The following is a 24,773-nucleotide window of genomic DNA, read 5'->3' as shown; positions in this document are numbered from 1 at the left end:
TCTTTTGCATATCAATGATATGCTCTCCCTTGGGAACATACATTGCTATGCAGATGATAGTACAGTGCATGGTGGATACCACGGACGCGCAGTGGCTGGGCGGGCGGAAACTGAGGAGAGGCGGGAGAATCTTGTCATTGAACTCGATAGGACGTTAGAGCTCATCGCCAAATGGGGTTCTGATAATCTTGTTGAGTTTAATGCCAAGAAAACACAGGTATGCGCTCTCACAGCAAAAAAGTCACCATTTTACCCTCATCCCTCCCTCTGTGGCACACCGCTGATGATACAAAGCAAAATCGCCATGCTGGGGATGGACGTTCGCTGCGACCTTAGTCCAAGGGATTACATCGAGGCTATTATAAAAACAGCTTCACGGAAACTCGGAGTTCTGAACAAGATGCGGCGTTTTTTCACGCCACAACAACTGTGCCTGTTATACAAAACACAGGTACGGTCTTGCGTTGAATATTGCTCGCACCTTTGGGATGGCTCCGCTAAGTACCTACTGGAGGCCTTGGACCGGTTGCAGCGACGTGCAGTACGCATTATTGGCGACGTAAAGGTCACAAACACCCTTGAACCTTTACAATTGCGTCGCGAGATAGCAGCACTGAGTGCTTTCTATCGACTGTATCACGGCGAGTGCTCTGAGGAATTATTCTCTCTAATTCCTGCTTCCCCCTTCCTTCTTAAGTCCACGCGAGCTGGTTCTCGATGTCACCGCCTAACTGTGACATCAATTCCATCGCGCACAAAGAAATTTGGCAACTCCTTTCTTTGTCGCACTACCAAAAAATGGAATTCCTTACCAGCTCACGTGTTCCCCTCCTCTTACAACCTTCAAACGAGGCGTGAAGAGGCATCTTGCGGGCCGGCAAAGCGGTGACGGCTAGTACAGAACATTCTTCCCGACTGTACTGGCCGTCGTCGCGTTTGGACTCTACTACCACTTACCATCAGGTGGAGTAGAGTCATTTGCCATCCCGGACATATAAAAAAAAAAAAATCTACTGACGGTGCACTACTACAAACGCAAAAACGTCTCCAAACTGATTTGACTGTACGTTCTTGTCATTTATTTATTGTACGTTAGTGTACAATCATGGCCAATTTAAAGTACCTATTATTACATTCGAAACATGTCGAAAGCGATTAGCAAACTTAATAATACGTCTGTCTAAGTTTGATTTATGCGCTCTGAGCAATAAACCGCTTGTATGTGTATATTTGCATTACAACAAATCCGTTTACATTATTTTCATTACACATTTACATTTATGATTCATCGAAAGCTTAGAGTATAATTTTAACTTCTGAACTAAAATGAACTAAAACCGTACAACGTTTATGTAATTTATGGCACTTGAAATCCTTCAAAATATCAAGATGCTTTCAATGAAATTAATTCATAGTGCGATTATAATTCAATTTATGTATGGGTAATTGTTTTTGTAAATATATTTGTGTAGGGAGTATTTTATGCGAATACGAAATTTTTAATAGGAACATGAAAAGATGTTCAAAAAATGACTTCTTTCATGAATTTAATCCGTAATTTATCAACAATTGTAGCACACATATATAAATATAAAGAAATATAAACAGAATATTTGGGTTAACTTACATTAATTGTATTTAAGATTTTTTGTAACATTTTCTGAACTGAACTGACTTTTGACCCACGAATCTTGTTGGTTATTTATTTAGTTGAATAGCTATTTTATAATAAAAAAAATATCATTTGTTTGTAGTTTTAATGTAATACATTATTCTCTAATCATTTAATGTTACAACGTTTATATTGATATGTATTTATTATAACATTAAAATATTATAGAAATGACAAAGTATTAAAAGTACTCGATGTTTAATCATGAAGAAAAATATCAAGAAAGTACTTACAATATATAATGACGTTTGTAGAGACGTCTCATTGAAATGTAAATAAATTAACATAAACGACGCGAACGCAGCGCTATCCTTCGGTAGCGAGCAAACGTTAGCTTGAAGAACGATCATTTAATTTAGTAACATAAATGTTTTAGTAATAAGAAATATTTGTACACAGTCCTATACTAATTCAGAATTACGAGATGAAGAGAATCAAAATGATTAATGATTTACTCACTAAAATATATTGCTAAAACTTCCTTGTTGGTCTGGTGGCTGGCTTATAAGGAGGTAGATCCCAAGGTCTACAATTCAAGCACATAAAATATTTTTGTGTTTATTTCGAAAAATTCTTGTTAGTAGCCTGGATTTGGGAGGTTGCAATGGAACTTCTACAATTTTTCAACAAACTATACCATTAAGATTTTAAGCTACCTTTCTGCTATTGTCAAGATAATCCTCATTATTTAATTAAGGCACGTAGTCTAGCAATGAGTTACCTGTTAAAAAATAAAAACAACAATAGTTTAAGATGTATGTCGCATTGGCAATGCAGCGCTAACGATTAGAACCAGAATTATTATCGTGGTCCCAATAATTGTACTCTGTGTCTGAAAACACTGGCGCAACTGTTGTAACCACAACACAGCAATTAAGTATTGATGTTTTGCGGTGAAATAACTTGAGTGGATTACTTAAACGGGCTTATCATATCTAAAATAGAACTACTTTAATAAAATAAGGGGGCTACATCAATTTATTTACTTGGCGGAAGGGTTTTATGTAAGCCCGTCTGTGTAGGTCACTTTGGTAGGTAATGACCATTAGATATTTGCTAGATAGATGCTCCATTTGCCAGTCCGCCTATCAAAATATATATTTAAACTTATAACACCCGAAACTAACGCAACACAGTATTTATTTTGATACACTTTAAATAATACACATTTATTAACGCCGATATAATATAAGAGAATGTGACATAAGCATTTCAGTCCTCACTGGTATAGAAGGTACTACGTTTAATGCAAATATCGCTAAACGGAACACGAGAATTCTTACCCAGCACGACAATTCATTTTTCTAAACCAAAATTGAGTGGAACTATACGTTTGTTGATCTGAATCTATCCTTATGGAATCGTGACTAGCGATTTGTTTAGAATTGATAAGTGGACTAACAAACAAACAAAATGTCGGAAGGTTCATTCTTACGGTTCATATAAAATAATGTTCAACGTAATAAGGCTATTTACCGACTGCACATGTATGGGAAAATTTATGGCATCTTATATAAAACTTAGAACAGTTATCATTCGGCGGGCGTAAGAGACGGAGCAACAGTCTATATCGGACTGTTATCTGCGCCCGCGCATTGTTAACTCCGTGGACGGAATAACAAGTTTATCGAAACTATTAGTAAATATGAAACCTTTATAGAGCCATATTTATAACCAGCCGTGCGTTAAATTGTTTAGTTATACCCTGAAAATAGATTGGATTTATTGCTATACAATTAAAAGCGCATTGTAAGCTGCTATACAAATACCAGGTGTTATTAAGCGTATAAAATTAATAGTTAAATCGTTTTTTAACGAATTAACATATTTTATAAGATGAACATAACTGCAGGTAAGATAGAAGCGTGAAAAACAAATGACAATCGAAATATTCAGAGAATAAAGTAAATCATATCGTTCTGTTTTCTCTTGTGTTGAAAGCTTTTATTCAAATGTGACATGTCAGTAGTATTTTCTACACACTTGCTACCGCAAAATCATATGTTTCGTTTTGTTCGCGTGAGAATTGTAACTATCAGCTTGTTACAGCTCGCGTGTTAAATGCGCAAAAGCGAATTTAAATATGCTGCCACATGAGTTATGATACTTCGCTCATGATTATCTCTCCAGTGTTCTTCGGATCATGACGTGAAATAGCTGCGAGCGCTTGCATTTATACGATGAGGACATTAAACACGCCATAGCGAGGCTTTGGACGGATACTATAGTAACCATATTCCCGGAGTTTCGGACCTTAATCCAAGTACCATTTTGACCTGTATGAATTCTGGATTGTAATTCTCAGTGGTCTGTCACGATGTCTTCAAACGTGAAAGGTATTGTTTTTTGCATAAAGTGCTGACAAGAGATTTATACCTTCATTATGAGTTGTAAGATTATTTCCAATGCGTCTTCCGTTATGTTGACCTATTTGAACAATTATATTTTGTTTTATTAACGTCAAGGTTATCGTCATCAAATGAACTAAAATAAATAATCAATACTCTTACATTGTTAATATGAATATAATTTTTAATAAAATTAATTTTAAGGCTATGTATGAAATGGATAGAAGGTAAAATCACTATCAATTCAATGACTTAGATAATATGCGTATTATTATTCATCGTGTAACATGTTATTACTAATATTATTGGTCAGTGTGTCTGCGCTTAACTAATTCGTACAAGCTCAGCGAGCAAGCTTGTGGTAGCCAATTACACTGACCTATTAACTTAGTAAGCGCACCTATGTTACGCAGTTTAGTTTAAATTACAAGATTATTATTAATCCACAATTTTGTTACTGATACTTCTAAAGAAAATAGAGTATTTTCCGTTAAATATACCACTTTTGAGCAAATTCTCTGTCTATGGGAGAAGGTTCGGGGCTTGCTTCCAAAATGCGGGTAGATTATAAACATATGTAAAAATTATTCGATTACTATCCACTATTCTATCTACTAAGCCATTTCAGCTCCAGTAAAATAATGAATATTAGAATAAGAATTCAAATATACTTTATTCAAGATAGCTCTTAAAACATAGTGTCATTCATAAACAAAAATTCTACATTTAAAGGCTTTAGATAAAGACAAAACAAAACTATAGTAACAATTACACTAAGATCTCTGTTATCTAAGTTAAGTCTTACGACATGAATATATACAATCTATTGAATATTCTAAAAAATCCGAGATGTCCTAGTGGCTAGAACGCGTGAATCTTAACCGATGATCGTGGGTTCAAACCCGGGCAAGCACCACTGAATTTTCATGTGCTTAATTTGTGTTTATAATTCATCTCATGATTGACGGTGAAGAAAAACACCGTGAGGAAACCTGCATGTGTCTTATTTCATTGAAATTCTACCACTTACGTATTCTACCAACCCGCATTGGAGCAGAGTGGTGGAATAAGCTCCATACCTTCTCTTCAAAAAGGGAGAGGAGGCCTTAGCCCAGCAGTGTGACATTAACAGGCTATTACTTTAGTGTACTGAATATTATATTGCTTATGTTCATTTTTTGCGATAATTTTATCAGAAATGCCGACGGAGGTCTAAAAATGCTGTAAACGATGTCTATTGTCGAGCAACAAAAAATATAACAGAGAAAATAGTTGTGATATTAAAATTATATCACAAAAGAAACGAAGCGCAAATGTTATACGATGAAAAGATTAAAGGAATCGAATATAATGAAATAACGGTCGTCGCATTGTTGTCGTCAAATCTAATAGAAAATTTTCCAGTTGTATGAGTACATTGTCGGAGAGCCGTTACAATGAAAATTACTACTATGATATATCAGATGAAATAATAGTGTCCGTTATTTGTGCATGCAGATAATTACTTTCACTTTAGTTACGGTTGGGACCGAGCGGATACCCTGTATCATTAAATTACCCAGTTATTCTATCGCTAAAGAGCAATTTTTAATTTAATTTTTATGCGACACTAAAGCGTCAGAAAAAGATAGGAAAAGAACGGTCGAACTGATACGTATTATCATTATCATATTTTTCCGTGTAAGAATTGTTTAATTTCTCTGTGCTTCTTATAACGGTAATGTCAGCCTAATGTCACTCAATTGTCTGCTTTCCTAGTATAGGAAAAATGTGTAAATCGCTTTCAACAATAAGTTAAGTTATTTTTTGTTTTTAAAAGTTAAAAACAGCATTGTTTAAATACATATTGTGAGCGATTCAACAATTTGCTAGTTCTAGAATACCCTCCCGACCTCCGTTTTTTCCACCACCACAATATGGGTACCTTCAAGTCTAGGCATATTCAATAGGCATCTTCTAGGTAAGCATCTTAGATAGTATCATCACTTTCCATCAGGTGTGATAACAGTCAAGTACTAGCTTATATATTAAAAAAAGAGATTCACAAAAACTACTATAAACAAGCAACATCGCAAGCTGCAACTAATTTTACAAATGAAAGGACCGCTCACAATATTCCGTCTACGATAGAATTGATTGGTCAATCTGTTTTGAAACCACATTATGATCCGATAACCCGTCTCCAATCTTACATAATTCTGTATTACTTGTTTATTCTGAGAATTGTTTGTGATGTCGTTATATAAATTGAAATAATTATTCACGAGAAATAGAATTTTTCATAAATCATTTATTAAATTAATAAAAATTTGAAACTACAGTTCTATATTCACTTGATAGTTTTCACTTATTCGGTCACGAGTTTCTTAATTCAATGCCGATATGTCGAAGAATCGAATGAAATCGAAGACAAATGCATATGTCGTTATATTCAACGCTGATAAAAGCTTTCAATGGGCTTCTATAATTGCTAAGTGAAATCGTTTGAATTTATCTATAATAATAGGTTAGACAATAACAATAGCAGTCGACATTTATAAATTATCTTGAATTACTTTTATCTACCATTGTTTATTTCAACTTATAAAATATTATTGTATAGTTGTTGTGCTATGACAGTCGAATGATCAACTACGCAATGGCTGTTGTTATACCGAGTGACAACCGATAGCGATACGACCTCTTTCTTACTATAATCCATATTACATATAAATGACTGGTAACTTCACTGATTACTGCAATTGCCTTGTTGGTTTAGCAGCTGGTTTATGAGGCTGCAGACGCTATGGTTCTGGGTACAATCCTGAGTCGGATAAGTGAAAAGTCATTGAGTCTCCTTATCAAGAAATAAATAAAAAATCGTGGATTTAGGAAGCAGCTAGCGCTTCACTCCTGTCATTAAGAGTCGTAGCCGAAATTCGGTCAGGTCTTTTTCTACACAACAACTAGCTGTCAACGGTTCAGCCTTTACTGCTTCTAATTATATATATATTATAAAATACTTGGACAAGACCAAGGTCATGTTCAATAGGCATGTCGTGCCGGGACCGATATACGTCGAGGGGAAACCTCTCGAAGTTGTTAGTGAATATACCTACCTAGGACAGATAATACAAGTCGGTAGGAACAACTTCGAGAAGGAAGCCGATCGAAGAATTCGCTTGGGATGGGCAGCATTTGGCAACCTTCGTCAAGTCCTCAAGTCGTCTATACCGCAATGTTTGAAGACGAAAGCCTTCAACCAATGCGTCTTACCTGCCATGACATACGGTGCCGAAACGTGGACACTAACTGCGGGACTAGTCCACAAATTCAAAGTCGCTCAGCGTGCTATGGAGCGAGCTATGCTCGGAGTATCTTTGAAGGATAAGATCAGAAATGAGGTTATCCGGAAAAGAACCGGAGTCACCGACATAGCTTGCAAAATTAGCAGGCTGAAGTGGCAGTGGGCTGGTCACGTATGTCGTAGGAACGATGGCCGTTGGAGCAGACGAGTCCTAGAGTGGAGACCGCGAATCGGCAAGCGCAGCGTAGGGCGCCCTCCAGCCAGGTGGACCGACGACCTTAAGAAGGTGGCGGGCACCAACTGGATGCGGAAGGCGGAGGACAGGGAGCTTTGGCGCACCTTGGGAGAGGCCTATGTTCAGCAGTGGACAACGATTGGCTGTTGATTGATTGATTGATTGAGATAAAGACATCATAAATTATTAATTATCTTTGACTTCATTATGTTAAATTAACAAACTTGGTTCCAAAATTGTCTCAAAATATTTTTACCTTAATTATTGTAGCTGTTAAATGAGTTTCTTAACAGGCAATTTTGGAAATTAAATTGTAGTGATATAAATTAAAAAAAAATAAACAAAAGTGTCATGATTTGAAAATCCTTTTAATACATACCTGTGATGAAATTTTATAATAAGAAGTGGTAGATTAAATCATTGAATAGCCAAGGCTCTGAGACAAAACAAAAAATTAGATCGAATCATACTTGTTCAAATGAACTTACGAATAAAGCGAAATGAATTGAGAAAGTATAAATTTATTACCGCATGAATAATACAATTACGCAAAGAGTATTGTGCTTTACCCGACATAGTTCTAATATCAGCGCTGTTGAGTTTAAAACAAGACACCTGAATTTAGAATTATTTATCACCCGCCCAGTGGTTACGAGGCTTTTCAATTTATACTAAAAGTTATAAATAATATTCTTATAGTCATACTATATTTGACCGTGGCTTAGTAAAGGTTTTTCAATTAACTTTATTTTTATGAAAAAGAAAAATGAAACAAGCTCAATCCTAGTAAAGAGTAAATGATATTACAAATTACGCATCGAAAGCAACACAACTGATATGCATTAAAAATTACAGGAATGTTTTTCGTAATATTTAAATTAATCACATTAATGCGAACACATGCTCTACGTGCTCATGCAATAATAAACTAATTACACATAAGAAAACGTTACAGCTACCGAATTCGACATTAAGTTATAAATATTAGAAATTTTATTTAACAATATAATTAGAACATAAATATACGTATATGTTTAAGATTTTTCCATTTGTTTAATATTTGTATATAAATCATCTCATACGGTGAAGGTAGGTCTCGTATTGAAACATGCATGTGACGGATATAATTCTAACACATGAACACTCTCTAACCCGCCTCGGAGCGCATGGTAGAGTATGCTCTAAACCCTCTTCATAATAGGAGGAGAGCTTTAATAACTAACCTTACCTGCAACGGATTTTCTTTTCAATTCAATTCATTTATTGCAAATTTTAGCTTACAATGCTGCCAGTACAAAATGCTTAGCTCAACAATCCGCCATGGTATGGCATGCAATTTTAATTTCTTAAGCTAAATTGTATTATAAATAATTAATTTCAGTGGGAGACAGCCCAGTGACAGTATTTTTACTTATATATATAGCGTTGATGTTGACTGCGATTTCTATAGAATTACGATTACCGTGACAAGACTGCGCTGTTATAATTCCGTACAAATCGTAGGTAACGTCAACGCTATTGAATAAGTAAAAAAAACTTGCAATAGCACGCAGAATACAAAACACAGTACGAGTATAATATCATTAATCGTCGATATTAGACGCGTTACTCGACTAAATATTAAAGTAGTGCAATAATAAATAACAGTCAGAATTGAATTTGCAGCTTTCACATTGCTAGACAGCTCGTGTGCCGTTGGGCTATTAAGACTTAATTTTTATCACGATTTATATACATTAAACAGATGCTTACATACATATCCATTCACCGGATGCTGTTAAATCTAAAACACAAATTGCACGCTTCAAATAAACCATGTCTTATTGAATTCACTTATCTGCGACATCTCACTCTATTATCTTTAATCTGTAACATCTGCAGATTTAAGATCAACGATCCGCACAAAATGATAATAAAATCTATTTTCTTGAAGTAATTTTATGTTTGTAATTTTCTCAATAAAGTCTTTTGTAAATGGAAGTTTGATACACCTTTTATTGGTTTACAAAAATGGGTGTTCTCCCATTTCCAATTTTATTATGCAAGCACTAGGTAACAGTGTAAACTACACTTTTTCTTATCATCAATTTTGACACCGTGAGGTGATGAACAAAGGCTTCTCATATTAAACAAAGGAAAATGTCGAACTATAGATCAGAACAAAGATGAGGAAGGCACACTATACTAGTATATACATATATGTAATATACACCATGTCTCTACACCATGCTTAAAAAATGTATGTAGTCGTTTATTTATAATGTATGCATATAAATTTTTACGTTTGTTTGAGTGTATAGGTTACGCAATATAAATTAATAAGTGTGGTAATAATGGTTTTTATTCTAAATTGTAAATTTCTGCCCATTCTACTGACCTTGGTAGCGTCATCGGTTGTGGACCAGACTTTATCTAAATAAAGTGGATTCGATGTGAGGGCTCACTGAAACGCACGTTCTAAGGGTCTCTTGTGAGTACGCACCTCGGTTTAGGACGTCATCAGTATAGCGGAGGCGCTACACGCAGCGCGTGCTGTTGTCACGTCCGTCGATGACAAATCGAGAAACCCGCTTCCGTCGGCGGAGATGGTGTACGTATGGTAAAAGTAAAGTGTAGCTATTGCATATTTTTTCTTCAATAGTAAATGATTAAAGAGACCATGATTATGTACTAAACAGAAAAAAAAAATAAATATATATATATATATATATATATATATATATTAGTAGTTATTAAATTTATGCGAGCATAAATATTCATATTTCATATTGGTATTTAAAAAAAATGATAAACAGTTACCCTTTATGATACTCGTCAATTATCAAAATACATAGCTCTTTTCTCATTTGCTCTTAAAAGTAAATAAAATATTAATAGTACAAGATACTCGTAATTCTAAGAAATAAAATTTATGGATCGTTAAATATTTACTGAGAAAAGCGTATGTATTACATTAATTATAGAGATCCTATGCAGAGGAATTTAACCTTAGACAGCCTTGTAAAATATGCGGAATATTAGTATCGGAGTAGTGTTTTTATTTTTGTTCAAGGATGTCCTCTTTAGAGTAATATTTGAAAGGCATTATAATTCCATTACTCACACTTCCTTCATTTTAATTAAATAGCGATTGTCTTTAGAAATACAAGGAGTTCGTATATAACATTTATTTTTCCGTTAAATATTTCAAGTCGTGTAACGTAATATATAACGCCTTAATGTAATGCATTTTATATTTTTATATGATCATTATAACGAAATTACGTTTGCGTAAATGTTTATAACAATAACTAACACGTTTTTAAACATTCGCCAGGTGCTTTATGCTAATACTGTCTCGTTGGTCTAGTGGCTTGATGTAAGGCCGCCGACCCGGAGGTCCTGGGTTCAATTCCCAGGTCGGGACAAAAAAAAAATATTGGGTTTTTTCATAAAATTCTCTGTAGCAGCCCGGAGTCTGGAAGTTAGAAGTGTACACTCGTTGATCCTGCGTCCTGAACTCTTTCTGATCGTGTCGGATTGCCGTCCCATCGGATTATGAGAGCTAGAGAAGAGAGAGTGCACCTGTGTTTGCACACATAATTGTGCACTATAATATCTCATGCGCAGTTGGCTAATCACTCTTGAGATTGGCCGCCGTGGCCGAAATCGGTGTGGAGAACATTATTATTATGCTAAGCTAATGAGTCAATTTTTAAGGAGTAAGCCTTCACTTATCACTTAGTACACAGTTCTCCTCGGGGTTAAGGAAGAATAAATAAACTTAATTGTTGTTATTACAATCAATTCTTACTACTGTACTAAATTATGTAATAATTTAAACAGTTTCGAACGTACAAGAATAAAAGATGTATTAAAACCACATAATTTCCAATACGATATGATTTTTATACGTATATATTCAATATTATATTTGTATTTTTTTTTATTGTATAGGTAGGCGGACGAGCAATGGGCCACCTATGGATGATAAGTGGTCACCAACACTCATAGACATTGGCATTGTAAGAAATGTTAACCATCGCTTACTTCACAAATGCGCCACCAACTTTGGAAACTAAGTTGTTATGTCCCTTGTACCTTTAATTACACTGGCTCACTCACCCTTCAAACCGGAACACAACAATACCGAGTAATACCGAGTGTAATACCGAGTAAGTAATATCGGATGAATGGGTGGTACCTACTCAGATGAACTTGCACAAAGCCCTACCACCAGTTATATTAAATATAAAATAATATATTGTATACTTGTAATAACATAATTAAACGTCATAATTTTACGTCATCCAATTAGCAGGTTTATAAGTGTCAAATTTTGAATTATACTATTTTATCTATATACTAGGTTTTTATCCATTTTATTACATCTGGTTTCAGTTCAGCGTGTTCAATATTTTTTAATATAAAACTAGCTTCAAGTTAAAGGCTAGTTAATCTTGTCGGTTGTATATCGTTTATATCAACTCGTTTGTGCATGTCCTTCAACGTGCGTCGCAAACAAGATATAAAGACGCTTTTCCCACATACCGTTATATTGATATATTGCCTTGATTACTGAGTGAATTTTTGCTTCGCTTTCCGCAAGAAGTTTTCAATGTGGCGAGTTTTTCACGGACTCATGGAAGATATGAACTTGTACGTCTTACATAAGATATTTCATACATTGAAAAGTAAAATTGATGATACATTTTTTTGTCGAAATGGTTTCTTATGCTATATATGAGCTGAGATGGCTTAGTAGTTAGAACACCTGAATCTTACCCAAAGATTGTAAGTTCAAATACGGCCCACTATATTTAAAAATTAAACAAACTTAATTTGTGATTATAATTGATTTTGTGCTCGGTGGTGAAGCAAAACATCTTGAGGTGATCACCTGCATATTTGGGATGAAAATCTGCCATTATTATTTATATTGTTTTAGCGATAATTTTATTTTGAAATTAATTTAATTTTGAATTAAAAAAAAAAAACTATTTTAATTGTAGTGTGGGCTATGACTACTGTGCTACCCGCATTAAAACCGCAGTTTTTTTAAAGCAATTAAAGTTAGCTGAGTTAAGATTATTTTTCAACCAGTGTGTACTTTGTAGAGTGAGAATATGGATAAACTTCCGAAAAGCGCATACCGCCGATGAATCTGAAATTTCGTATCATGAGTCGAGATCTTGAATAATCTATTATAATCACACAAAAAATGGCGTCTTGAATGTCGACAAAGTTATAATCGGAACGTAAAAAGTAATGTAAAAAAAATAAACTCAAATGTAAAAAATTATAAATAAATATACATTAATCGGGAAATGTTTGTACTGTATTACATAGCTGATTTATTATGGAAATCTAAGGTTTGTTTATATATAATCCTTCTTCGAATTGGATATTGGATTTGGAATAAGCGATTTTCTCCACAAATAATTACTATTAATAACATGCGCATCATATATATATATATAACACAAATATACTTCTATTTTGAAGTCAGTTAAAAACAGAATCAGTGATCATGACAGTCTTGCGAAACTAAAGTTTTTATACATTTCAAGTTCTACGATACTCTCTGTGTGGTCTAAGATGATGCATGCTGATTGCTATAACGAGTGCCGACGAATTTGTTTGTAGCTGCAGTCTTAGGTTTCAATTTCAAAGGCATAAATAACGACTCGTACGATCCGTAAGTTGGATAGATGAGTAAAAATATAGAAAGGTTTTTATACGTAATAAAATATATTTAAAAAAAATATTTATTTTTCAATTAAAGTTTTTGCCATGATAAAAAACAATTTTATTTTCTTAACATAAAAAAAATCGTTTTAAATTTCATGATGTATTATGGTTCTCCTTGCATTATTGGAGAGGTTAGTTTTTATAATATTTACTTTAATATTTTAAAGGGATTCCAAAATATTAAAAAAATCTTAATAATTACTTTTGCGGTTGGATTTTTATTACTGTATTTATTATCAAAGTCCTGAATAAATGATTCCGTTTAAAGCTGTCAATTATAAATAATATCCTTGTAAATAATTAAGTATCTGCGTTTTAATAAGATAATGAAAATGTCGCTCACTGTATAAAAACATATATTTTTAGTTGTGTACACTCAACCCTTTATTATGTATAAAAGACTCAATTAAGTTGTACGAGAGCATAAAACAGTTTTCTTTTTGTAATTGCAAATGTAAGCCAGGGTAAGTGAGTACTGTAAGGCTTACTTTTATTTTTTATCGATAATAATCGACAGCGTCGAGGTATTGACTTATTTCATACTATTATTAAAGGCGACATACCTTGACGATCGGTCGAACAAACTATTGATTAACTCGTTTATACACTCAGTGATTATGTCGAGCTTAAACAACGTGTACGCCTATAGCGCTCCCATTATATTAACGCATCCGCAGGAAATCGGATATCCTAGACAATAATCGAATCGCAGAAAGTACTACTAATTGCATACATGCAATTATATTAAAATGTAAATAGCATATCATCGTATGCACTTCCAAGTATCGATCTATGTAAAAACAGCTCGTGTTTATAAAACAATACGATGATTTTTACTTCAAGCAAATGTGATCCTTATTCTAGTTATTTTTAACAACTATCTGCGCATTGCAGTATTACAGTTACTTAACATCATACGATGTGATGTGGTCATCATTATAATAACCTATGCCGTTAGTTAAAAGGCTATAGTGATTCTATAGAAAGTATTGTCGGTCGTAACTATCACGAAATTACTTCATGATAGTATTATTTAATGATAACACTTCGTATTTTAATAAAATTATATTCAAGCAAAAAAAGAAACATACAACCAGGTGGTCTATCTGCTTGATTAAGTTTTCATTAAAAAATAGTAAAGAACGTGTGTTAGCGGTTATTTTCTGATAAAAAAAAACGTTTTATTTTACTTAGCGCGTTTTTTCTACATGATTCATGTGTACCTATAACCCGCCGTCTCGCATAATCGCCGTAATCGTAAAAACGTGATAAAATCTTCCTGGCAATTCTTTAAAACACCGTTATGGACAATGTCAAAAATGGCAAAAAAATATGAACAGTGTAGCCATTCTCTCAGCGGAGGTCTGTTTATCGCATGTGACTTTTTAAATTATATGGATAATATGTGCATATTATATTTATTATTCCGTACGCATTAATGTGCTATTCGCTTCAAAGAACGCTGTCTGATGCTGATTCAATATGCTTTGTCAATGACAAGCATATGTCGTAAACGCATGCGTTCGAACAAGATTCGATGCTGTTGCAGTGATTTTGCTGACAGTTGCATATATACATTAGAAGCTAGAAGTTATGGGTTGAAATAGGGACATTTGTATCGGCTATTAAGTAATAACCAAAGCGGGTTCGTGCCGAGACATAACATTTAATTCAAAATAAATAATATAGACATTGCATTCGTACGTGGATGGATTGATGTTTTAATGATGAAACCGCAAACATGGTTTCATCACGCGATGCGAATTGTAAATGACATCTAAGTTTTTTTTAATAGTATTTATTTAAATAAGAATAAATTCCTATTCCAAGATTATGTATACAGATTTAGATATCAATTTATCTTCGTTAAGTATCTGCTTTAGACCGGATAATCAATCTAAAACACCTTTTAAGGAAACCTAAGTATTTGTATTTTGCTCGATGTTTACGTTAACTATGATAACAAAATTCAGTCGATTTTAATCCTTAGCGTACTTCGAATTATTTTAAGATATAACAATATTGAATCTATTAAAAGTTAGTAATATTATTGTTAATATTTATAATCGATCACTAGTTGAAAAATGGATGGCTTTCTCTAAAATATGTCTATAACAAAGTGCGCGGTTATAACGAAACGCTTAGTTTTTAAATGCAAAATGTTATATTTTGTGTGGGCTCTATTGCCAAATTTCGAATGGAATGACTAAGCTATAGTATACCTTAAACATTTTTAGTAATTCTTATGTTGGCGTGTAGATGTAGATTTACTGGTGGTAGGGCTTTGTGCAAGCTCGTCTGGGTAGGTAACACCCACTCATCAGATATTCTACCGCAAAACAGCAATACTTGATATTGTTGTGTTCCGGTTTGAAGGGTGAGTGAGCCAGTGTAATTACAGGCACAAGGGACATAAAATCTTAGTTCCCAAGGTTGGTGGCGCATTGGCTTTAAGCGATGGTTGACATTTCTTACAATGCCAATGTCTAAGGGCGTTTGGTGACCACTTACCATCAGGTGGCCCATATGCTCGTCCACCTTCCTATTCTATAAAAAAAAAAAAGATACAATTAGAAGAATATATTTGAATTAAGTTTTTGTTTTTTATATTATTTAAAAAAATATCAATTTTTGAAAATATAAGTTTATCAGGTAAATATATACGCAAATACGCTTTTGAACTTAAATTTATATCCTATTCTTAAATATTACTTTCGCATTTTATTTTTAAAATAATTAGTTTAAAATCCTATTAAATTAAAACTTCACTAAGATCCGAAACCGGTTAATCTGGCATCTGACGTGACATATTACATCACAAAAAGTAACATAATTTAAGTGTACCAAATAATCTTAGCTATAATCTCGACAGTTAAAAGAGAGCATAAAACTTGCAAAAAACCAAGGGTTTCTATATTTTTTGTTTCTTCCGAGTAATAATTCGCCTCGCGTCTAAGGAACCAAGTTCGTTGAAATCCATGTCCTCTAACGTGACCTTGTGATTCTCATTATAGAACTCAATGAAGTATGTCAGGAGCAAAAAAAAAGTGTTTGAGTAATATTGGTATCCTATTAGGACATAGTTAGCTGAAATAGGCAAGTCAAGTAGAAAAGCTCAGGCAATGCTGTAACGAGTTTATGCGGAAGGACATTTTAGGCAGAAAAGGCAATGGTGGACTCGAGCGGCAAATCTGTGAAGCAGTCTTTGCATTCACGTCCTAATGACACACAGTACAAATATATATTAATTATAATTATAATAATTGGAAATAATTCAGTGCCAATAAATTTAAGTTAACTTTACTTGTCGTATATTTTATAACACATTTAAATTAGCTTTAAAGTAGTTTAACGTTAAACACTGATCAACACATCAAAAGACAGAAAAACGAACAAGAAAGAACATTTATTGGTAAAGGCGTTCGTTTTAATTGGTCGTATTTGTTGCATTGACGTAAATTCAAAATTGATTTTCTAAGAAGTAGATGCACTCTGAATCGGACACATGTTTCGAAGTGTCCTTTTTATAGTCTGTATGCAAACGCATGCGAATAGCTTAAGCCGATTGCACTCGTCACGATTGCAGATAAGCTGAAACCTATGTTTCACAACATTAGATCAGGTTTAGCATTATTTGGATGCCCATTTTATTCTCCGTATAGAATTAAGCTATTGGCTAATATTTAATTTTATAATTTTAAAAGTTATAGAAAAAATGTTTATATAAACATTAAATAAATAAATACCTAACTTCCTTGTTTTTTTTTTGTATTCCAATTAAAATTGCAAAACAAAATCAATTAGTTTTTGCTTAGCTTTTAAATATGATAATAACTATACCCGTTGAAAATCCCATCCATCCCATTCCTCGAGAGATCAGTTTTTTTATTGGTTGATACTGAAGATCGTTAATTGCTTCGGTCAGTTCCATAGCTCTATTTGTATTTTTTTAAATGAAGCTTGGTTTAAAGTTAGCGATTTATTACGCCTGGAATTGGCAAATAGATTTATTGGTTGTAATACTAAGTTACGAGTCGGGCTTGTAAATCGACTAGAAGGAACCCAATATAACCCGAATATATTATGTATAAATAAAATATTTCAATAATAATAAAACAGATTTCTGTATTAAAATATATATATATATAGTACTACTTTTACAGTTTTAAATATATAACTTTAATAATAAACGATATAAGTCGTAGAGTTAGTAAGCTGAAATGGCAATAACAGGACATATCGTTTGAAGAAAAGAGTTGCACGTCTCGGAAAAAAGCGCATTATGCCCCCTGAACAGCTAGACTGGTGATCTTAGAAGACAGCAGCAAGGTGTATTTAGAGGGTTTAGGACGGGTTGAACAAGCGTCAATTAAGGAAGGTCTACGTACTGGCCCTTTAAATGTTACTGGATAGTTCCCTATGTATGTACACATTTTTAATTTCAAGAACTCTGATAATTTATAGCATAACTCTTCATAAAAATTATAAGTTAAAAAGAACTGCTTAGTTATAGAGTCATTCACAAACTACTATTTTATTTATTCCGCTTTACGCTCAAGTAAATTGCTCTTAACTCCAGATAAAAATCTAAAGTAAGGAGAGACATTGTGGCTACCTAATGTCTTGACTTTCTTTAGCCTCATTATATTCCATTATGCTCTTTTTTAGCTTCATTGTCGCTCATAAAGGATTTACAGCGCTTTAAAAGTACATTTTCTCTGACGTCCGAGATTAGCCTTTTGTAAGTAATTATCGCTTAAAATGTATGAATGGTTCATAAATATGAAATGTTATTGTAACGCATTACGTAACATCACGGATTTGGTAAATATTATGATGTAATGTTTAAGTCATTTGTGTCAAACATATTTTTTATGATGCTTTCTTTCATTCGGATATTATGAATAAATATATTAATTTGTCATATTATAATATTTTTTACTATGTTATATATCTATCATCTCCAAAATATGTACACAATTCCGCGGCAACATAATTTCCTTAACAGATCAGACACGTTAATTATAATAAATCCGTTACTCTATTATAAGTATTATTCGTTATCGATGAATATGGGTTAAAATTAACCCATTTGTACCCAACCAAGTGTAACCAAAGTGTAATTTAGAATTATTGAATATTTTCGCAGTACATTTAAGCGTTAATATAATTAATAACATTTCCCCTATTTCCTTCTCCATATAGTTTAAGCGACCTGTATACATTTCTCAGGCATGCAAATGTCATTCGCACGAGTTTCACGTGTAGCAACGTTTTGTGCCAGCAAAGTAATTTGTTTGTTATTTATCGCCTCCTCGCTGGATGTATCTCGACGATACAATTTAAGCCTCTCGCACACAGAGAGGCTAACGTTGATTATATTTTACGTATTAATTATTGTGATACGCATTTTTAACCTTAAGTTGTGTTTTAACTACTTTAAAAAAGGTAATATATAATACAATTCAAGGACAAATTATTATTAAAAAACAACCTTCGTCAAGTCCTCAAGTCGTCTATACCGCAATGTTTGAAGACGAAAGTCTTCAACCAATGCGTCTTACCTGCCATGACATACGGTGCCGAAACGTGGACACTAACTGCGGGACTAGTCCACAAATTCAAAGTCGCTCAGCGTGCTATGGAGCGAGCTCGGAATATCTTTGAAGGATAAGATCAGAAATGAGATTATCCGGAAAAGAACCGGAGTCACCAACATAGCTTGCAAAATTAGCAGGCTGAAGTGGCAGTGGGCTGGTCACGTATGTCGTAGGACCGATGGCCGTTGGAGCAGATGAGTCCTAGAGTGGAGACCGCGAATCGGCAAGCGCAGTGTAGGGCGCCCTCCAGCCAGGTGGACCGACGACCTTAAGAAGGTGGCGGGCACCAACTGGATGCGGAAGGCGGAGGACAGGGAGCTTTGGCGCACCTTGGGAGAGGCCTATGTTCAGCAGTGGACAACGATTGGCTGTTGATTGATTGTTGATTGATAAAACTTATAGTATCGCCTTATTAGCATTCCCTTCTTGCTAGAAATAAAAATGTAAATCTACGAAATAGTATAATATAAAATTATAATGGTAGTCTCAGGTGACAATTTCTAATATTAAGGGAATATCATGACAATAAGTTGTACGTAAATATATCCCTTACTTCTATATAAATAGTATCTATAACCGATAAACTTCTCTTGCGTTTTTCGACTGTTTTTGATATTGTCAGTAAGTTCAAGATTTATTTTTTTATAAGTCATTTACTTTTTACTTTTTGTTTAGTTTGCAATAGTTCACGGTTGGGAGCTAATTGACATTAACTACATGTCAATGTGCTTGGGCATGTGACCACTTACTAACAGGTGTCTCTTCTGGCTGGCTGCCTTCATGACATTAATAAAAAAAACTTTAACGCGCAATTTATCGTGGCTTTATACAAGCGTCTTAAATCGGGAAATTATACAAGACAGCGTGGGTGTGATACGACAATGTGCAAATGCTTATAAATGTACGATGGGTATAAATTTCGTAAGGATTTAAATCTAAATACACATTTACCACTCAATTTTAGTTATTCATTGTCTTTATTTTTGTGACGTTTGGGTAATACGAGCTAGCAATGCTACAATAACTGTTAACAAGATATTTAATTTACTAAGTGAATATATACATATATATCAATTATTTGATGTATTAGTTCGTAACATATGTAATTACTTGTAGCATATATTGTTTTAAACTGCCCCGTTGCTGCAATCGACAGTAACTCGGCTTTCCGCTCTGGGATCGCAGATTCACCCTCCGAGTCTGGGTGTATGTATTTTTTTTTTCATCCTTTTGTCACTGCTGGACGAAAGCCTCTCCCATAGAACGCCAACCATCCCGATCTTGGGCAGTCCGCATCCATCCCGAACCTGCCACCTTTTTTAAATCATCGGCCCATCTTGTCACAGGGCGTCCTACACTACGTTTGCCTAAGCGTGGTTTCCACTCTAACAAGTGTGTGTATGTATTACGAGATAAGATTTAGAGTAAAAGTATGTATTATGTATTTATACATTTATATAAAATTATGATATATATGAATATCTGTCGCCTGTTACCACATAATACAAACCTTAAGTTTCCTGCCTATCATGATTAAAACGTTGAAAAAAGAACATTTATTTCATGGAAACGAAGGGTAAATGCGGTGCTCTATGGTATTAAATCATTGATCATTACATGGATTGAGTAAAAGTTTTATACTAAACTAGATACTCGTCTTGACTTTGCGCTGATGAAATAATGATTTTGTTAATTTAACTTTTTGTTCAACAAAATCCTAGAAGTCTAAATCAAGTATTCGGGCCCCACTCACACTCAAACAAAATCGGTTCAGCAATTTAGGATGAGTTCAGTGACATATACATACATATATTACAGATAAAGAGAAGAAAGATATTTATATTTATGTATATAATTCTTGTTCTACAACTCATTCTACGATTGGATACAAATTAGCTCGTGTCAATTGTAGCACTAGCTATGATCCTACTACACCACCATCCATCAAAACGAAAAACGTATGTCTTACTGTCATTACGAAACGGTAGGTAGGTAGGTATACCTATGGACGTGATTAAATCTATACAATATTACACTTACCTGTTGACTTTAGTGTATCCGGGCCGACAAAGCTATCCCAACTTCGTTGCTTACTCCTCATCCTTTGAAAACTGTATCAACGTTTTTATCCGCACACCTGGAAAACGAAATCTTCTATCAAAATCTTTGTATCTTACACATTCAATTAGCTTTAATTAGATATTAGAATACAAAAATTTCTTGTTCCTATTTCTTCAATTAGCATATGTATATAGAGAATTGGAACAGTCTTCTCATTAGGAGAGTTGAATGTGGCAAGAGGTAGATTTGAGATAACGCATTACGCATGCGCGGTCCATTGTCTTTGCGATAGTTAGATAATACGGCGAAAGCTTAACTACTAATATACAATTTAGATGTTACGACGCAATGACTCGTAGGGTATTTAAATATGAATAAACTATTCATAAACTGTTTTTAAAATATTACAGCCTTACTTATAAACTGTAGTCTTTCTTTTTTGAATATCAAATCAAGATAAATCAGTGTTTAACTAAACTCACTGTGCAACGTTTATAAGAACAATTAAGAGCGTAAAATATTAAAATTCTTGATTTAAATGAAATAATATAATGCAGCAACGTATTCAAGAACAGTAATCGCAAACAATTTAATCATGCCAAATATAACGAGTACCTTTACAGTTTTGAAAGTAGCCTAAGTTTATCTTAATTCAAATCAAACCTACAATTGTCTCAGCTCATTTTAAACCACTTTGAATGAAAATTCCAGTCAGCTAGTAGTAATGTTATATCAACAATCTTTTGTAGCATGTCGTGACTTTGCTTATACTACATAATTGTAGTGTTAATGTTTAAGCGCACGTGCCCAAGGAGTGCGTACCGCCAACGCCCGTATATCTTATACCTAAAGATTAATATAAGTGGTACAGTTGCCGATGCAATACTTCTTGAGTACAGTCATTTTGCAGAGAAATTTTTGTGTAATTTAGAGTACTGTTTATTTAAGGGACGAAATGATTGATTTCAAGCGGATGGAATTTGGAAGCCTCATTTGAATGTTGTTGATGATAGTCAGATTTTCGGAAGACTACATACAAAAAAAAAAACACTTTTAGTTGTAATTAAAAAGTGTTTGCGCAAACACGTGTCAATCCGATGCGAAGGTATTCGACTCATCCTGTCAGAAGTTTAGGATTTACGTGTTCACCCAGGCACGTAAGTTTAAATATGACTACTAGAATTTCTTTTCAAAAAATCCAAATAATTTATACATTGGCCCAACCTAAGGTTCAAACTCAGGATTTAAATCTGTAGCATTATAGCCTTGTCAACTGGATAACGAGGCATTTATATGAAAGTATAAATGTGATAATGGGTATGTTGATCTTGTTTAATTAAGGATTTGTAGAGATAATAATCATTTGTATCGTTCATCAATCCTGTTTTCTATCGACGTTGTTCACGATTCATGATCGCGAAATAGATAACACTTATACATTATTTAATCGCTAAATGATTTTGTAAATTTATTTATTACTTGATCCAATTAAATGTTTATATATATTAAAGTTTACTAATATTCCGGAACATCAAATTGTACTTGTGGTACTCTGACAATAAGTTCGGTAATATATTATATTATCAAAAGTATTTTTTATTTATGTTTCGTATGTTTATGTTAACCTTAACTGATGATCGTGGGTTCAAGCCCGGGCAAGCACCACTGAATATTCATGTGCTTAATTTGTGTTTATAATTCATCTCGTGCTTGACGGTGAAGGAAAACATCGTCAGGAACCCCTGCATGTGTCTAATTTCATTAAAATTCTGCCACATGTGTATTCTACCAACCGCATTGGAGCAGCGTGGTGGAATAAGCTCCAAGCCTTCTCCTCAAAACGGAGAGGAGGCCTTATCCCAGCAGTGGGACATTAACAGGCTGTTACTGTACTGTATTTATGTTTATAAAAAATAGAATGAGATTTTGAACACACAAAGAAAAGCATAATTATTTAATATATTATACTGTTTATTGCAGATGATAACTCGACTATTCTTTTAATTACTTATGAAAACTGTAGTATTTAATTACTGAGTGTAATTACTCGAATAACATTCCAACGTAACATCTTTTATATTCGTAATTACGAATATTCAGTTCATTACTTGAATCTTCAAGCTTATATACGCGTTCCATACTCAACTTGGTATCATTAAAACTTAAAATGTCATAGTGCTTTATAAATACGAGTGTAGTTATATTTTTCTTCATATATTAACTTTGTACGAACCCTTAACTAATCAAATAATTATATTATCGAAATAGTTTAATTATATAATTTTAAATTATAAACGCATGACATTTTGATCTTATGTGAGATATGCAATACATATATACATAAGCCGCTATTCAACATTAAAGGATACAATATATTCTTCGCATGAAGTGACATGGCTCACTTTACCTTAGATTATATATTATAGTTATGTATATATAAGAGTGTTTCGAGTTAATAATAATTAAATATAAAATTAAAAAAACATTTAGGTATTCAATTGAAACATTTTCAAAGTTCTTGCTCTTAAAAATAATACGACTAAGATTAAAACAAAACAATTAAATAGAAAACCAAATTTTAGGAAAAAAATACAACAAAGGCTTAATTCATTAATATATTCAAAGTTTCTCCGCATTATAAATAATTTTGTTCAGGATGCTTGATGTATAAGATTATTATTTAGGTCATTTATAGGATTACAATTATAATATTCCAAAGAACTGATTGCCTCGTTGGTCTAGTGACTTGATGTGAGGCCGCAGATGCGGAGGTCCTGGGTTCAATTCCCAGGTCGGGCCAATAAAAAGTTATTGGGTTTTTCTATCAGAAAATTCTCAGTAGCAGCTCGGAGTCTGGAAGTTGGAAGTGTGTACACTCCCGTGCCTCGGAAAGCACGTAAAGCCGTCGGTCCTGCGCCTGAACTCTTTCCGGTCGTGTCGGATTACCGTCCCATCGGATTATGAGGGTTAGGGAATAGAGAGTGAACTTGTGTTTGCGCACACACTTGTGCACTATAATATCTTCTGCGTAGTTGGCTAATCTTTCTTAAAATTAGCCGCCGTGGCCGAAATCGGTCTGGAGGCCATTATTATTATTATTTCAAGGTACAAAGTCACATAAATATGTAATTAACCGTTAAATTTTGTATAATATGTACGAGTAACTAGCCATATAAAATATATTTCTGTCTTTGCCTTTGTAAAAGCTTAACTCTCAATCATTATATTATCATTTTATTCCGCATAAGGTAATCTCAGGCTTAAAAATATCTATCCACACAACACCTGAGTAGACAAAGTCAGGCACAACTTATTACAACATAATAAATAGTTGAAATCTGTCGGCCAAGTCAAAGGTGAAATGTTGATAGAGAATCTAAATATTTATACAGAAAACGCATTCTTCATATTGGTAAAGGGCTTGGAACGGATGTTTTGTTTGTTCAAAATTTATGCCCAAACGGAGTTACCATAACGGTACATTTAACATATATAAACTTGAGTTAGAATCATATCGTTTTTAGCGAAACGTGAGCGAGATAAAATGCATTTTCGGAAGATTAAAGATTAAAAAGTAGTGTCAATGTATGCGTGGGTAACGAGTTGAAGTGGGCGTCGTTTATTGACATTTTATTTCTCGGACCGGAATGCACACACACTGCGTAATGTTATATAATTATTAAGTCATATTTTTAAAGTCAGAATGCTATGCAGTTGTTTAAGAAAATTATAATAATTATGGTATAATATATGTTGGTCTTTGTGCAAGTTTGAGTAGGTACCACTCATTCACCACATATTCTACCGCTAAACAGCAATACTTAATTTTGTTGTATTCTAG

At 33.7% G+C, this 24,773-nt stretch overlaps 1 protein-coding gene across 1 annotated transcript in view; it reads right to left on the bottom strand.

Annotated features, from left to right (window-relative positions):
* LOC126771096 (cadherin-86C) overlaps nucleotides 1–24,773 on the bottom strand; it is a 103,208-nt gene that overhangs the window by 51,014 nt on the left and 27,421 nt on the right. The window contains exon 2 of the mRNA XM_050490815.1: nucleotides 20,912–21,008. The gene's annotated coding sequence lies outside the window, so the exon portion shown is untranslated. The remainder of the gene's footprint in view (nucleotides 1–20,911; nucleotides 21,009–24,773) is intronic.

This window comes from Nymphalis io, chromosome 10, assembly GCF_905147045.1.
Source record: "Nymphalis io chromosome 10, ilAglIoxx1.1, whole genome shotgun sequence".
Taxonomy (NCBI): Eukaryota; Metazoa; Arthropoda; class Insecta; order Lepidoptera; family Nymphalidae; genus Nymphalis; species Nymphalis io.
Note: the sequence above shows the minus strand (reverse complement) of the source record. Positions and strands in the feature narration are given on the sequence as shown.